A 19058-nucleotide genomic window follows, 5' to 3' on the forward strand; every position below is an offset into this window, starting at 1 on the left:
GAATTAACAGAGAGCGACATTCTGGTCGGAGACTTCAGCAAGAGCAGTCGAATAACGGAGATACTTGTGTAGTTATAATACTTCTAATCACTAGTGTGAACTTACTTACGTATAATTGTTATATCGTTACTCTGTACCGTTTATGTGACTATATAATTACATGACTTCAAGACCTACAAGATGAGTTTGATTTCATAATCGTAAACGGTATTTTTGACGTGTTCTATGAACTTGTATTAATGAACCCTAATGAAATAGTGACAGTAATGATTAAATCTTTCATTCAATAACAACCCTAAATGATGTTAACTAATGATGTTAAGGTAGGGATTGAAGTGCAAATCGCTTTGGCAATTTTGTGAATCTTTGAAAACACAAGAAGGAGATTTGACGTGGATCTAATTCGTTAATATTTTTTTCGTATTGAAATACAAATAACAATCGAGCATGTACGAGTAGTTCTTCCGATGTTAAGTGGTTACTGCCGCCAATGGACACCTGTCATCGACCCAAAATAAGACAGGTAACCTACCTGAGTTCGATTACAGATGCTGCTTCTAAGGATAATCAGAATGTATCGTCCTATTATCCTTTCAACTACTTCACCATTAAATATCATAGAATTTTACAAAGCTTTTATGCAGCAGAATTAGGACATGATATGATAGCTTATAAGTAAACATAAATTATGCAGTATTTCGTTTATTTTTTAATACGTTCTAAGTATTTTAATTTTTAAAAAGAAATTTTCGATTTTTTATCTGTGGATTTTAAATCCCAAAACGGCGACAGTGCTGCCTCAAATGTCATGTGACGTCACTACATCGAAACCTGTCGATCACATCGAAACCTGAAGTATGTGTAACGTCGAAGTTTATTTCTATATTTTCAATGTGTTGACGTCACGCTACGAAATGACACTTGACCGCCTGTTTTGGCGTAACGTTCCGTTTACCGTAATAAAAATATGTTTTTTATTAATAAATAGCCCTTTTTCGAAAAAATGATCAATGAAAGGCATATATAATACGTATATGAATTCATTAAAACAGTTTCCCAAAAAGTGTCAAGTAGCCAATTGTAATTGTAATTTTAAGTAATTTAGTAAAACTTATAAAATAGTACAGAAAATAAGTTACAACAACAGAAGTTATGATCAGAAAAGATCGGAACAATGTATCTACTGTTTCGCAGCAAAATTAGAAAACAATCGTAAAATTTCTTCCAATGATTACAATTCTCTTAAAAGATGGCTACTAGCGATTAAACCGCCTATTGTGATGTTTTTTGTCTCATTTCTCTTTGTTTCTCTGTAATATACAATGACGTGTTTGCATTGTACTGTCGATGATATCAAACTCATCGAATCTTTTAATAATATAATCGATTTTTTTTATAATATAGAAGTAGCTAACAAACTGGTAGTACAACTGAAGGTAAGTGCTACTGCCCATAGACATCGGTAATGAACCCCAGGTAATATAAGAGTCCTGAGGTCGGCCACAAATGCTTTGCATCCCCAGAGGACTAAATTGGAACGCGTGGTATATAAGTATGTGCTTTACTACAAACTTGACATTATAAAGAAATCTTGCTTCATCTATTTACCTCAAAGTACGAAATTAGAGCCGACAGGAAACAGTAGCCTTGGAATCGGAAATCGATTTATCACAATCGAGTGTGGGAACGACAATCGATACACGAAGATAAGCTATTGCCCCACTTTGCCCCTCTCGCCTCACTTTGCCACACTTCGCTCCAATTCGCAAACTTGCTATTCAGTGTAATAAACCGATTTAGCTATTCTTACCTGCTCTTGTGGAATATGTTTTATTATTGTTGAAATTTTATTTATTTAGTTGTTGATTTTCAGTTTCTGTTCATCTTCTTGGGGTTATTATTGTATTATTTTAACGCCACTTATCTTTTAGTAGCAATAGCATTAATCTAATCTATTTTTAATTAAATATATTGTGGTAACTCTATTATTCGATGACCTGCGTGGTGCAGGGGTCACCATAACAGTCGACACGCTAAGGGCTCCAGGTTCGATCCCGGACAGACAGATTTTTGAAAAACGAATTTAGATATCTGTTCTGGGTCTGCGTGTTTGTTCATTCGTCTTTGTGTGTGTCCATGACACCCATGATACAGGGAATCCTAGTGTGGGGCTCTGAGTGTAGAAAGCGTTTATTGTCCCCTGCTAGTCGTGGGTCTCCTTCTAGGCCAATGAGGTTTAGGCCATAGTCCACAATGCTGGCTAAGTGTGTATTGGTAGACTTCAAACACCTTTCTCGTTTTTAAAAAAACTCTCAGGGGCGTAGGTTTTCTCACGATGTTTTCCTTCACCGTTATAAAGTGACAATTAATTTCCATATTAAGTATTTGAATATAACGAGATAATATTCTAAAAACAAGGTCATTAATATTCTATGAATATTAACATCTTAAATATATTTCAATGTGATGATTTGATAACGATTAATGAGATGTAAAGTTCTCAATCTTACATAGTTCTCAAGGAAAGAATATACGCAGGTATCACCAAAAATAAAGCATTAAATATTATGAGCAAATAAAATAGTCTATAACAATCTCTTAATAATACTGTAGTATAGAATGTTGTTACAAATATAAAGCTGATCGGACCAAAGAGACCAGATCCTATGTACAGTTACCACCATTATCCTTCCAAGTTTGCAAGCAACCTTCCAACAAAAACAACGATTAATATTGTCCCAACCAGCGATAGCGATAATTCTGCACATGTGTGGAACAGGAAAACGGCGATAAAAAATTTCCGCAACGATACATGGTTTAATAAAGCAGATTGTGTGGGAAGATTGGCGCTTCTTCATTGGGACGACAACGGCACGACTCGGTACAGCACCGATGCAATCAGAACTTTTGTTAGTTAGACATAAATCGAAATAGCGCATGTACCACCATCTGTATGAAACCAAGCATGTCATTATTTTTTGCCTTGTGAAGTCATAGTAGACCTCACAAGATATCGAAGTACATTTTAATACGCTAAGCAAGAACATACACTTGCGTCGCTAATTTAAATATTATGTGGTTGCCATTGTCGTGCCGTACCGCTGTCGTCCCGTGAAGAAGCACTCAATACTGTAATATTGAGACCAACTTGCATTATTGATGTATAACGGCCACTGGACGCATCATTAACTGGCTAATTAAGACCAGGTTACCAGAAGTACTGGAAAGTGGGCTAGAATTTTTCCAGCTAATTTCCGTGATGGAAATAGAAGACTGTTTAAAACATTAAATAATTTTCCTTACTCATAAACTTACAACGTACGTACTGTTTTGATAAATTATAATTAAGTAACGTTTTGTAGATGTAGACTTGTATGTAGATGTAGTTTTTTTTCCTGTGTCGTGGGTGCTATGGATACAAAGATGATTAAACAAACACCCAGCCTGAGAACAGGAATCATAATTCATTATTTAGATGTCTGTCTAACCGGGGTCGAACCCGCCACCCAATATCAAGCCGGTATGGTGACCGCTCCGCAACTTGGGTCACCGAAGTGATGTGGATTTCGTGAGTATAGAAAATAAAATTCTTACACAAATGTACAGATGGGATAACCTAAGGGGTTTAAATCCGAACCTCTCTGTGGTCCAGATAAGTTCACATTAGGCTAAGTAAAGTCATAAATAAGGGTGGTAAAAGTCTGCACTTTGATGTCATCACATAAACTACACCTAGCTCTACTTCTGTTATATAATGGTCCTGCTAATGTGTTTCGTTAAGGCTCAAAGGGTTTGGCAAAACAAACATTTACATGAGCCATTTAAACTTTATCCTCAGGAGTAGCGACTAACACAAAACAGTGATTGACTAAATAGAATACGATACCTACTTGAGTTTCATATTCATAGGCAGGTGATCAGATAGGAGTCTTTTTGAAAGTAGTAGTACTTTTGTAGTCCGCCTCCGGCGATATCACCGCCACACCTATTTCTATCTAATAACAGCATTGTTAAGCGCTGCAATATTCTGGTTTGTAGGATGTGGTTATGACATACTTTTCAGAGGTGTTCGAAATTGGTTCACAGAAATAGTGTTGCTGATTTCAGACAGAATTCTAATGTTATCTGAGTTTGATTACAGATGTCCATGTGGCGCATTGGCCACTTACCACCAGGTGAACTGCATGCTTCTTTGCAACTTTTCCATCAAAAAATAACAATGCTGGGTCGTCAACTTTACAAATACGACTCTTAAATATTCCATAATTTCAGTTGTCCATGTTTTAACTACGTACAGTCTCTCGGATCTCACTTCTAAATTATAGTCTACAGTTTATAACCCTGTGACACCGAATCCCCACTTCACCATTAAACTTCAGAGATGGATAAAATCTTCCAGATAGTCTGGGAGCTCGAGCTATGTCACAAAGAATCTCGATTCTTGAAAATTAAGTCATCGCCGTATCAGCTTTGACATCGGATCACAGAAGCCAATGAAAAGATAACAGACAAGTGTGGGAGTGACGAGATGTCGAGTACCGTGCTAGATATGGTCGCTTATAGTTTTATGTGAAAACGGTTATTAACCGATATTTTAGGTATAGTCGTTTTTCGTTTTAAGTGAAAACGATTATTAACCGATATTTTAGATATAGTCGTTTTTCGTTTTAAGTGAAAACGATTATTAACCGATATTTAGTTTATATGTCGATATGAAAAACCATTTTCATATGTCAATATTTAGCTGCCGATTTCATGTAGATAGACTGAGAACAACCATAACGAACAACCGGTAAACGCAGTCGTTCTGACATTCAGTTCAATTCCCACTGTTTATTTCTCACGTCAGTGTGGAAAATAGAACAAAATGTAGACAACATTACATTAAGACCGATTTTAGTTTATATTCTGCAATATTATTCGTTTGGAGATTCTTTGATTTGTTATAACGTTGTCGTTTTCTCTATATCGATATGATATATTGATGAAAACAGTTATCAGTTAAAGTATGATATCGCAACCATGCCTCGAGCACACAAGAGGGCGTTATGTCTCTCCACTCGAGGCGACCCACTTAACTAGTTTCTGTATCGATACGGGCTTGAGTTTGTGATTGGAATAAATTAGTAACGGTAGACTAGAGGGATGATATTATATTTTTGGTATTTTGTGTGGTTTTGTAAGGTATCTACTTTTTTTGGATTTTTGGATTTTGGAACCAGCTTAACTGGTAGGGCATGTTCTCCTTTCCGATACATTACTGACTAACTTTGATTATTAAAAGAAGAAAGAAAGAATTTAATCGGCATAACAGATTATAAAACGCAATAGCATAAAAAATGAATTGATTGTACTTTGTGGTTAAGATAATCACTTCATTTGGATTTTTATATAGGTATCCGTACCCGAGGTTCATCCGAACCTCAATAGTTTCAAAAAATATTTAAGCAGTCACCGAAGGACAAATTTGTTTTGAAGACATTTTGTCGTACAAGCACATGCCACATATATAGTTGGAAAATGCAGTCTTGAAATTACAGATAAACACAGCAATTTTGCATTTACAAATGATTTCGAATGTAGTTGTTATTGCCCTGCGGTAGCTAGATATTACTGAAACAGTTATCATGTAATTGTTACATCTTCGCTCAAATAATCTAAGTGTATTATTTTCCGCAACAGTTAATTCAGTGTAGGTCTCACTCGTGAGTTAATTCCGCAAGAACCTACAATTCCCATAAAGCCGAGCCGGTATAAACATAGACATTACCAGCTCCTCATCTCGGCCTATGGTCTTAGTTTACGCCTCAGCATTCAAACTTTATTCTCGCGGTCCATCCATCAAATTTATGTCTCCGTTCCTTATTGTGTTGTGTGTTGGGTTTATTATTAACTCACACGCATGAACTTAATATTTCTGTTTAAGAATGTTTAAAAAGAAGCCTGCATCTTTTCATAAGTAGACAGATAGATCGTAGGACAATTGAAAAAATTAACACAGTCCATTTTTGTTTTTGTCCTACAAATAAGCACGTATTTGGAAAATAGTATTTTTCAAAATAACAGTGAGACTTTTTCCGATCTATAATCCATGCCCTGCAGTTGCCATATATGACTACTTAAACTGTTGGTTACCCTTATTATTACATCTCGGTAAAATAATCTAAGTGTATTATTTCCCGCAACTGTCAATTCACAGTTCATCTTACTCGTGAGTTAATTCCGCGAGAACCTACAATTCCCACAAAGCCGAGCCGGTATAAACATAGACATTACCAGCTCCTCATCTCGCTCTATGGTCTTAGCTTACGCCTCAGCATTCAAACTTGATTCTCGCGGTCCATCCATCAAGTTTATGTCTGCGTTCCTTATTGTATTGTTCGACATGTTACTGAAGTAACGTATTGAGTTGCTTCCTTATGAATTGCGTTTTGTTTGGAAAATTATTCTTAAGGTTGAGTTGCTTTAACGGTAACAAAAGCCTAACCACGGTTAAGCACTTCATGGGTAGCATTGTTTTAGTTACGGTTAACTTGAGGTCATAACTAGCTTTTAACGTTAACTGCTCGATTTGGATATATTATATAGTTATTGCTTTTTTCAACTTCCGTGTGTGTCCGTTTAGAACGCCTGTTTGTAATTTGCTATTGGGCATAGGTTTTTTCTTCAAATAAGGGTTAAGATCAGTGTCATACACAAGCAGCACTGGCCAAGTGCGGGTTTGTAAAATTCACACAACTTACATACTATTATGGAGACCTTTAGGCAGAATAGATCACAGGCCCTTCCTCTTTTGAAAATCTCCGTACAATGATAAAAGCTACTCCTACATCACAACAGTAGAAATATAAAACACCTATTTACCACAATATTTAGACTCGGTGAAATAATCCAGGTAAGGCTTTAAAAACTAGTATAAGATGACATTTCTGTAACACCGCCTGTGAGGTAGTGTCGCAAAAACACTTAAGGGTGAAGTAAGAGATCTCACAGGGCTGAACCTAGTTAGCGAAGATAAAGGGCTCTGTTTGTAGCAAAGCAGGGTCATTGGATTAGGTCAAGTTATGTTTGTTAGCGGGATGCTAAGTGAGCTTAAGGCTGTGTAGACATTATTATCTATGTACTATGCCTGGTGGTAATTTGTTATTTATATAAGTGTAAGCGTATATTATTCACATAGGGTTTAGTCACTGCACGTGAGATATGGCCATAGATTAAGATTTTGAATTATCGTTATTAAATTCATGAGAAAATGTTCTAAAAAATCCTGCTTAATTTAGAAATGTAGAGTTTGTTTCAAATCAGGAGGTGTAGGGTGGATTGAAGCCTGAGTGAATATTAATTTCTAATACGTACGCACATTACTTTAAAAAGTCAGAGAGGGGTGAGTCTCATTTCAATCTTTGTACCTCTGATTGAAAAGCCGATTTAAATCCACTAGGCTACCACTGGAAATACGATATTAGGTAGTAGGAGATTAGGTACACTTAATTATTCCAAAATATGTTTTTGTGAAGAGTGTCTAATACCCTTTTCTTCCGCTGCACATAAAGCTAATAAGTAAATTCCTGAATTATTCTAACTTATCCGTAATCTTAACAGTTTCCCATGATTCCATTCCGGTCTAGAAGTAAACCACAAAGGTTTAATCAAGGTCCGTATTCGAGTCACGTTGATCCCTTCCTAATACTATCCCGTTCGCTCTGAAGCGGTTTCAGCGGAATAATAAACGTCAACCACAGAACCAGTAACATTTGTTCATTGATACGAGTATAGGGATTTTGCTAGAATACGAAGCACATTACTGAATCAAATGTTGAAGTTTACAGAATTTATAGAGTTCGAGTTCGAAACTTGATTTTTATGTTTATGTTAATGGCAGATAAAAACATTTCGAAGACCCATATGTCTGAGAAATGTGTAAAAAGAAAAAAAATAAAGGAAGACATCGGAAGTCTACCAATACATATTTTTCCAAAAGATCTGATTGAAGAAATCCTGAGGTTCCCAGGTATACTGCCCCACATTGATTTAATCAATAATGTTATTCAGAGCACGTCACAGCGTAACGCTATTCCGCTCGGTTCAGTAGCGGTTACAGTGGAATAATAAATGTGAACAGAATATGTATTGTTTGCTATTGAAATATGGTTATTACATAATTCCTTGAACTGTTTTTAGGGTGGCACGAATTTTATTGAATAGTCGTTTATACAACGCATTTAGCAAAATATTTTTTTTATTGTAATCATTTAGTCGCACATCTTAGCGTAAGAAAATTCCGTAAATTAATTAAGGAGTGAACAAGAGAGAATAACGGGAAATTTCATAATATTAATATTGACTTAAAATTTACTTAAAACTTAAAATTCTACATTCAAAGCAGTAATAAGAGTAATTTTTTTCAGTCATTATTAATAAGTTTAATTTGGATTTTTTTAACTGGTCCTTTAGAGTAACTAAGGACAACAAGGACATCACTAATAGTGAACTTAATCACAAAATAGAAGTTAATAAATTTCCCTTATTAACAAAATATTTTAGCTTGAAATCCAAACACCATGTATATCGTTAGTTGAGTTGTACATTCACCGATAAATCTCTAGAATTGCTATCAGTACGAGGCTTCAAACCTTCATTGTAAGGCATTCCGATAGAATCTCATTATTCGTGCTATTCGGAGGTAGAAAGCGATTCCATTCCGATCCTATATTAACTTTCATTTTCATAATCGTAAATTAGAGAAAGGGAGAAATTATTGCGACGAATTCGTGATTCGTCTATCTCGGTAATCCCGAATTCAATGGTCCAATATCGGTTTGGGCTGATCGCTTCGCTTTATGTGGAGCATTGAGTATTGAGTACAAGTCTCAATACTCAATGCTCCAGTTGCTCCAATGCTGCTGTTTTGGAATAATAACTTGAATTTGATGTATTCAAGTTGAGAAAATTAGCTAATTATTTAAGTAATAATACTCTTAGTGCCTATTCAGACATATACACACCGTATACCACAATTCAAGGTCCAAAATTTGTAACAAGTAACAACTGCTTGCCGACATTTTGTCGCTGCCTGTGATATTAAGGACATCGGAGACTGCGAGTCTAGAGATACTATTTGCATAGTTCTTTATATACCCTAGAGAAGACTACAAAAAATAATTAAAAAATTGATCCTTGTAAGGATCAAATAGGAGATAAAATTTTCTTATAATTGCTGTATAAATAACAGCGTATAAATACGAGATGAATTTTGAGGATTTATAAAAGTTATTTTGTACATTCAGATGCGACTCTCAGGAAATACTTTGAAATATTTTTAACGAAATAAGATGTGCAAACACACTTTATGCGGTCACGAAGCGCGAATATCTTGAAGTCTTTATTTAAATGAGAGCTACTTTTGCTCGCTTTTTGAGTAACTTGCATACTTATATTTAAGTCGCTATCTCTCGTATATCTACTTAAACTATGTACGAATATAATTAAGCAAATATTAAGTTATGATGTGTGCTAATAATTATGAAATGACGTTTACCTACTTTTACTTTTTAACAGTCGTATTTATACTGTTATGTCGTAATACTTTAAGATGTAACTGTACGATTAGAATCTTCCTTTTAATGATAATTATATTTCAATACATAATTTATTTAAATATTTATAACAATCTAATATTTAGTAACGTACAAAAATAGTACAAAAAAGATTGTGCATATTTTAAGATTTTTTTATGTGACCTCGGTGCCAACTGGCGTCTTCTATGGCTTCCTCACAAGGTGCCCTCGGGATCCCCTTACAAGCTTATCCATTCAAATGGTTTAATAGATCTTATCTACACATTTTTGTTTAGTAGTCATTAAATATTTGGCTTCAATTTTTGTAATTCTTATTGTAATTTTCGTGTACTTGCGTGTACTGTGCCTAATGAGTATTTACTAGGTCTTACCATGTTTTTTGTATACTATATCTTTGTAGACACAACAATATATTTAAGTAGAAGTTAATCTTCGTGATTGGACCCTGGCAGCATTATCGCTACATCCACTCAGCGTTTATAACTAAACTAAACTACTGTGTTCTGGTTCACACTGACTTAAAATGCTTCATTTGTACTACTACGTACACACGATAATTACTACTACACAAATAGGTATCCTAAGTTCTAACTTAGTCCAAGAAGTTACTATGCATCTGCGATCGGTTCTATCGGAACCAATCGATATCTATCTAAACTCTTTGAGTTTGACTGACGTAGTGATCTATCAACGCACAGCCCAAACCACACATAAAATAGGGGATGAAAATATTACTTCGATACGCGAGCGAAGCCGCGGGCAAAAGCTCGTCGGTTATAGAAGTCTATACGCGGCAGTGACCACTTACCATCAGGTGGACTGCAGTTCGTTTATTGCAATCTTGTAAAAGAAAGATATAGGGCAGCACTAACCACTTAACGTCGTATCGGCTACAAAATCTTTTCCTACTACCAACGCATAAAGTTAAAGAAAAAAATGTTCACATTTCCTCAGTCAAACGACTTATCTAGCGTGTATTTATAGTCACAAGATTTATTTGCCAGCCTCCACCAAAAATGCCAAAACTTTATCATTTGAAGAATGACGCAGGTCTGCGGACTCTGCCAAAAATCTGTCCGGATGATATAGATGCTCCAGTATATTTTGGAGAAAGTGCCGAGTGAGGAATATTCCAACTGGGGAACTGGGTCGCGGCGTCCCTCGGGAACCGTTAAGTAGGGCTTCCACGTTTGTTTCATGATGTATACGTCAGAAACTTTGTTTATTAACCGTCTTCCCGAAGGAAAAAAAGGATTGGTACTAGACTTAATATTTCTTTACGTATTTTATTACGTTTCGCGACCTTAAAAAGAAGGGAAATGGTACAGCAATATATGAGTATTTTGTAACGTGACCACGATGTTTTAATTTAAAGGGCATTTTAAGGAAAAATCACGAGATATTTTAACATAATTTTAACAACATTATAAACTTAGGTAAGAAGATCAATCTTCCTAAATTGGTGACCATAATTACTAAGTGCACGATAATAAAGTATTGCTTATGAAGAGTACTTATCATACAGCACTACATTTTGGGAAAGGTACTAGGCCTAATTTAGCTGACTATTACAAATCATTAGCACTAAACGGTACTTCTTTTCAACAATGGCAAATTACATCCTTTTATTATTTTTACAAACTCATAATTCTTAGCATTTATACGGGAAAGCATTTTAGAAAAACTGTTAAAAATTTGTATGAAAATAATGTAAAACGAACTAAAAGAGAAAAAATAAACGTTCTAGAACGTTTCACAACTTCCCGGAAGTAGGTCGCGGGGGAGTCCCTCGGGAACATCGAAAAACAGGGTTGTGTTTGGAAATAGCTGATTTCATACGGTCACTACGTTGATACTAGCGCAGAAAGATATTCCTCTATTATTAGAAATAGTCTAATTTCGATCTTTGGCAAACAAAATTTAAATTATTGTATCGAGACGATCGAAGATGAAGACCCTCTTTAATAATCCACTTTTTTATTTTTAGTATTTGTTGTTATAGCGGCCACCGTTATGCATCCTTTGTAAAATTTTCAAGCGTTTATCTATTACTGTTCCGGAGATAGAGCCCTGTGACAGACGGACAGACAGCGAAGTCTTAGTAATAGGGATCCGTTTTTACCCTTTGGGAACGGAACCCAAAAAACTCTGTATATTACGTAAAAACCTTCACAAACTAGGTTACGCTTAGTCTTCAGAAATATGGGGTTCAACCTTCCCTTGTTTCATATGAAGTCAGAAAGAATAATGAGGCGGCAGCATTCTCTTTGTTTTATTTTGCTTCGGGGTAACAACTCTGCAATTTGCTCCGTTATGCCGTTATGTGGTGGATTATGCTCCGCAAACCTGTATAAAAAAGAAATAGTTTTAATTTTGAGTTTATTAGGGATTTTTTAAATTATTGATGTCCAGAAGAGCACGGTAAATGTCTTCTTCCGTCCGTGGAAATCTCTTTACAACCTTTGTGGTTTGTCTCTGGAAGCACCACCACCACCTCTATCCACCTCTATCTACCTAATAACAGCAGTGTTAGGAGCTACTGAGTTTCGTTTTGAAAGGTGTGGTAAAGGACATACTCATCCGAGATGTTCCTACTTAGTCTTCAGGCGTAACAATTCGTTGTTCGAGATTCGTCTTTGCTCGACTTTTGGTAGACATTAGAGTAATCTAATCTGAGGTTGATTACAAATGTCCGTGGGCAGCTGTAGCCACTTACCACCAGGAGAACTGCATGCTCGTCTGCTACTCCTATATTATAATAAATAGCATTACACAAATAAAGATACTGAGAAAACTTAAGATACTTATTCCTAATGCACTCGCAACTGAACCAATCTCATTACCATTGTAGAATTTGAAAAGAAGAAAATTCAATTTTTCAACAACATCGTAACTTTCACTCAGTTCCATTGCTTTGACTGTAGACACTGTAAACTGTAGAAAATATCCGAGAGCTAACAACTTGCAAGCATAGAAATATTAAAGTAGTTTTCCTCTTTTTAAAACTTACAAGTAACAGTCACTTATAACTACAAAACGATATCATTTTTAATTTACTGAAGATCTTTTTTTCTAATATCGAAGTAGAAGACGAGCGTGCAGTTCACCTGATGGTAAGTGGCTACTGCCGCCCATGGACATCTGTAATCAACGTCAGATAAAATTAGATTACTAGCTTAGGTCGGTCACAAATGCGCCGTAACCCCTGAGGACTAAGCTGGAGTCCTCGGAAAGGTATGTCTCCCTTACAAACCAGATTACAGCAACCTGAGTCGAATCCCAGAGGGTTCCACCACCTCTAGAGTTCCCATATTTCTAGTAATGAGAAAAAACTGTAATTGGAAGGTGGTGGTGTGGCTTCGTGTTTCGTCTCCGGAAACACCACCGCCGCCCAATGTCTGCCCAATAGTCTCAACTTTTGCTTAAAGGGTGCGATAATAAAGATAATTTATACGAGCTTTTGCCCGCGGCTTCGCCCGCGTTACGAAGTAATATTTTCATCCTCTATTTTATCCCCTTGGGGGTAGAATTGATCAAAATCCTTGCTTAGCGGATGCCTACGTCATAACATCTACCTGCATGCCAAATTTCAGCCCGATCCGTCCAGTGGTTTGGGCTGTCCGTTGATAGATCACTATGGCAGTCAGTCACCTTTGAGTTATATATATTTAGATATACTTCCAATTAAATCTTCGCGGGTAGCAACATCCGAACTAAGCTTTCAATTCTATTTGGTATTGACTACACATCGTTTTCAAAACACGATCCCCACAAAGCGTGTCAAAAACATCAATAAAGTTGAATTAAACATTGAAGTATCTCACCTACCTTATAACCGACCTTATAGTTCTAATAGCCTTATAACTACCAACGGGTTCAATTCCCAGTTAAACGTTAACTGTTATTGTTTTATTACACGACAGATCTCGACTTCCTATGCGTGTGTCTAAAGGGTTAGAATGGCTTGTATGAGATGTGACGTTGAGCGCGTGGCGTGACGGTCCCGGGTTCGACGCTCGGCTGGTCACGAGAGGTTGTTAATAGCAATTGCGAATAATCACGAATACAGGTGGCTTTACACTGAAGGTTTTATAGAAAATAGGACCACATATTTAGAGTATGTACCTGTTAATTATACTGAAATACTTCTGTTTTTTGTTTATAATATAAAGATTATTATGTGTGTGCCAAACAACAACCTTTGGCGAGGAATTCCAACTTAGTGTTCACGGATAGCACCGCATCTGTGGCCGACCTCAGTTAGGACTCTAATCTTATCTGGGATTGATTACAGATGTAAATGGGCCGCAGTTGCCACTTACCATCGGTTGAACTGCTTTTTTGCTATATCTGTCTGGCCAGGGACCGGACCCGCGACCTTCTGCGCGTCAGACCGGTAAGTATAGTAACCGCTCCGCCACACGAGTCGTTTAAATATCTTCAAAACTAGCAAGCTAGCAAAACTACCTTTAAAGTAACGTTTTATTTCCTTTGTCGCAGTATGTCCCAGGCCTAACGCTATAATAAATGTTGCATGCTCACCCAACATTTATTATTTACTTGCAGTCGACAAAAACGTAAGTGCACTGCACTTGCCCCGGCGAGTGCAGCGTGGTTCTTTATTGCATAAACACACTCTCGCGGAGCATCCGAACGTGAACTTATGTGTTGTGTTCGTTTGTTCTTAAAGTTGGTCATAAATAAAGGGATTCTAAATAAATAAGTCTCCGATGACAAACGTACATAACGTACATAATCGTATTTAATATGACTAAGCTTCTGTATTTAATTTGACATGAACTTTAGACTAAAGTAAAATGAAAATACGTAATACATCATTTAAAACTATATTCATATACTAGCTGACCCGGCAAACGGTGTGTTGCCATATAAATAAAAAAATGTTAAGGGTGAACAACCCGTATCACTTAGGGGTATGAAAAATAGATAGTAGCCGATTCTCAGACCTACTAATTATGCATATAAAATTTGGTGAAAATCGGTTAAGCCGTTTTGGAGCAGTACGGTAACTAACATAGTGACACCAGAATTTTATATATGAGATTTAATAAGTCATTTTTATTTCACACACATTTATGAGTTTCAGTCACATTTATGAGTTCAACGTGAGTTGTGACGTCGGATTTGGTTACTTATTTTAATATATGACGTATTAAGGAAACTTTTACGATAAACACCTGTAATGTAGAACCGGAGATTTAACTTAATATCTTCATAGTATGCGCCTTCTTATTAGACTCGAAGGTCAATAAATGTAGTTTTTAGGAATGTATTACGTGTGAAGAGTGTTGAATGTGAAGCGAGGTGAAGTAGGAATAGATTTTTTTTTATAATATAGGAGTAGCAGACGAGCATGCAGTCCACCTGATGGTAAGTGACTACTGCCGCCCATGGACATCTGTAATCAACCCCAGATAGGATTAGATATTCCTACCTGAGGTCGGCCACAGATGCGCCGCTACCCCTGAGGACTAAGCTGGAACGCCTCGGAAAAGTCTGTGTCCCTTAGATACATCAGTGTTAGAAAAGAGGACATTGATTTTCAACGCAGATGAACCGCGCGACAAAAATGGGACAATCTAAACGCATTAAGAACGCTTATTGTTATTTTATAGCGAACGTTACAATCACTATGATAGAACATCATTCTGATTTTTTTACGTATTTTTCGCCCAACATCAACGGGAGTGTAAAGGGAGTCTCCCTTTCGCCTCAAGCAAGGACTGAAGCATAATGTACAGCTTTAATCGAATTCTAAAAATAATATTTCTGCAAGTAATGGCTCTTCTTCAGAATATTTTTATTACAAACATTAAATTTAATTTATAGTTTCATATATTTAATAACAACGCCATTATTGGAAGGAACACTTAAACATTGTAGTCGTAAAACTGTTATTTTATTTTGTAGTTTATTGAAATTTATGAATAGTAACATTACTATTATACCTATATATTATTTATTATTCATTTTAATAAGTAACATAATTATATATAATATATCTATCTATTTACAAACTTAAAATCTATATACAATATACACAAAAAATATAATTTAAACAAAAAAGAAATATTAAAACTTAAATAATTATATTTAATTATATATATTTAATTATTTAAGTTTTAATTGAAATTTTATATTTTGTTTGAAATTTTATATATTTATTATTTTAATATGATAATTCTTAAATGTGACTACTATGTACTACAAAACAATAGAATGAGTGAATTACTAAGATTTCTCTTGATTTTAAACTATCGAATACCTTTAAGTTTAGTATAATATAGTATTTTTTTTATATATGTGATACTTTGACGGCTAAGATGGTACGGCTTAAAGCCTCGTTGGCTTATTGCTTTTATAAGGCAGGAATGAGTAAAGATGGTACCACGGTGGAACCCCAAAAAACGTTTACTATCTATTAATACTTCTTTGATCAATTTTATAGCTCATGATTTTATAGTTATGTGTAGTCAAAATAGCTAGAAAATAATGAGGATTTTTTTAAGAACTATCCAAGTAATATTCGATCAATATTAAATATAACATATTAAAGGTACTTTGCTCTACGCTAAAAGTATATATTTTATTACTATCGCAGAGATTATATTTAATTTATTATCATCGTTGTTAATGTTATTCACAAACCAGCAGTAAATACCTTGTAAGCTTAGTAAATTACAATAAGCTATTGTAAATCAAGTTTAAAGTTTGCTTAAGTGGTAAGGTAATGTATGAAAATTAATGTAAATAATCTTACATAAATTATTTTGTTATTTGAGGCAGCGAACAATTTGAAATAGACACTGTAGTAATCCAAACTTTTTATAACTTAGTCATTAACCCATCACTGTCCCACTGCTGGGCATGGCTCCTCTCAGAATGAGAAGGATTAGGCCATAGTCCACCGCGCTGGCCAAGTGCGTATTGGTAGACTTCACATACCTATGAGATGTTTTTTTTATATAAATCTCTCAGGTACGCAGGTTTCCTCACGATGTTTCCTTCACCGTTTTAATATTTTTTTATAACTTATGTAGTAGGTAATATGAGAACTTTCACCGCCTGTTTTTGATAAAGCATGCATTTTTTGGCTTAAGCGGGATGGCACATCAAAATATACCTACCCACGAGCATTTTTTTTATGAAAATCAAAATTATTATTTAAAAGTATACAAAATTTTACATTATTATTATATCCAAAAGCCGGCATAACCATTCCCTTTCGCATTTCTCTACTAATAATTTACTTAAAAATTCTTACTAAAAATCGGATAAACGTAAATATAAACGTATATAGTATAACGTAAACGTAATCGAACCTTAAGACTATAAACATAATAAGAGGGATAATAATTTTATATTTAAGGCACGTACTCGATTGGAATTACTTTTTCAAAAATAGCTACCATTCTTCACGTATAGCACTGTACAAGTACAGTGCGCGTAAAACTGCAAGTCCGTAGTGTATGTTGTAAGAAGTTATTGTTAGAACAATTGTTGGTAAACCAAATAAATCTTATATATAAAATTCTCGTGTCAAAATTTTACTTACCGTACTCCTTCGAAACGGCTTTATCGATTTTTCCCTAATTTTATATGCATATTTAATAGGTCTGAGAATCGGCTACTATCTATTTTTCATACCCCTAAGTGATAAGGGTTATTTACTCTTAACATTTTTTTTATTTATATGGCAACACAACGTTTGCCGGGTCAGCTAGTATATAAATAAATTATATAGTAATTCATACGTGCAGAAACTATGGCAGTAGCCGAGATGATAAGTAAACTTTTATACCTACTGACATTTTTACCCGACTGCCAAGGAAGGGTTATGTTTTTCGCGCGTATCTTGTATGTTTGTCTTTCTTTATTTGATCCGATCTAACAAACGGCTGGATGAATTTCAACACTTAAGGTGTCATTATATTTGTCTCAATGACCCGAGTGTCCTTAGATAGATATTACTAAAAAAAAATCAAAATGGCGGATTTTTGGCGCGAAATAGTAACACATTTAAAAAAAAAAGTAAACCGAACCTATCGAGTAGGGTATCAAATGAAAGGAAATTAAACGGAGATTATAAAAACATATTTGTTTATATATAAAAGAGCAAGGTGACTGACTGACTGACTAAGTAAATGCCTTTTTCATTTTTCAGAAATCAACGTATAGCCTAAACCAAGGACCTTACAGTTCTGAAATTTTGCACATAGGTTCACTATATAGCGTGAATAAGTACTAAGAAAGGCCTTTTGGAAATTCTTCCCTTAAGAGGGTAAAATAGGGGAAAACAGTTTTTTGAAATCCTTTAATTTTGAAGCAACTACTATAAAATATTGTATTTGGCTTTCTGGATAGGAACAAGGACACACTTATTTATCCCTCTCCGAAAAATCAAACCCGTAGAGTGTAAAATAAGGGTTAAAAGTTCATTTGAACAATCGTCAATTTTGAAGCAAACACTATGAAATTTTGTATTAGGCTTGTTGGATAAAAATAATGAAATTCTACCTCTAACGAGGTAAAATAATGACCGAAAATAGTGAAATGCCTATTTCACTGCTTTTGGAAATTCTACTTCAGCCTTTTTGGTGCAGTCGGGTTTTTGATTTTTTAAATTAATTACTTGTTCTCTTTTAGATCAAACAACATTCAGCTCTTCTTGAATTACAAAATATTTTCTAGCTACTAATTAATAGAGTATCAGCGGGAGAGCACCCTCTGGAGTCTGAAAAATATAGTATAACTATTAGCTACTCAGTGGTAAAACATATGCTTAAAATCGACACTAATAGTACAAGCATCGGTGGTTCAGTGGTAGAATGCTCGCCTGCCACGCGGGCGGCCCGGGTTCGATTCCCGGCCGATGCATATTTGTATTTCTGATGGCTTCTTTTTTGTTTTGTAACATTTATTTTTTATTGCTTTTAATAAATGGTTTACTCGGAAAAAGTTAATGTTTTTTTTATTAATCATCATAATATTTTTGTAAAAGTACAATTGTAAGGAAAATATAAGTAATTTAAAAATCAATTGATTTACAAATTTTGTTGTATAATTGTAACAAATTATATTTTTTTTTATTCTGATCCCCTCTTCGATCTCCTATACTCGTACAACGTTTGTGGTTACTTCCTAGAAAGGGAAACGAGGGGAAGCGAAGCGTACGAAGCAAATGAACCGCGTCAGAAGCGTTCCGAGTTCCGACTGTTCTTAAAATGTAACTAACGGCCTCTATCAATAATTTTGGAATTTAATTTAAAGATTTTGTTTAATTTTTTTTTTATTACTTGTGTATAATTATTGTATGTATTGTATATATATCTGTAATTATAATATTCAGATATAAATAATTGATATAGTTAATTCTTTTGATATCGAAGATCGACATTTCCACAGATTGTCATTCTTCGATCTTTAGTAGAAATTATGGATAGATTGAATATTAATAAT

The 19058-nt window shown here is 35.0% G+C and overlaps 1 protein-coding gene and 1 non-coding gene across 2 annotated transcripts in view; one reads left to right on the forward strand and one right to left on the reverse strand.

Annotated features, from left to right (window-relative positions):
- LOC140753130 (uncharacterized) overlaps positions 1-19058 on the reverse strand; it is a 487125-nt gene that overhangs the window by 441495 nt on the left and 26572 nt on the right. The window lies entirely within an intron of this gene.
- On the forward strand, positions 18406-18476 carry TRNAG-GCC (transfer RNA glycine (anticodon GCC)). Its single transcript has one exon. It is a non-coding gene; the product is annotated as a tRNA-Gly (tRNA).

This window comes from Epargyreus clarus, unplaced genomic scaffold (assembly GCF_041222505.1).
Source record: "Epargyreus clarus isolate Ecla_fem2 unplaced genomic scaffold, WU_Ecla_fem_2.2 ptg000026l, whole genome shotgun sequence".
Taxonomy (NCBI): Eukaryota; Metazoa; Arthropoda; class Insecta; order Lepidoptera; family Hesperiidae; genus Epargyreus; species Epargyreus clarus.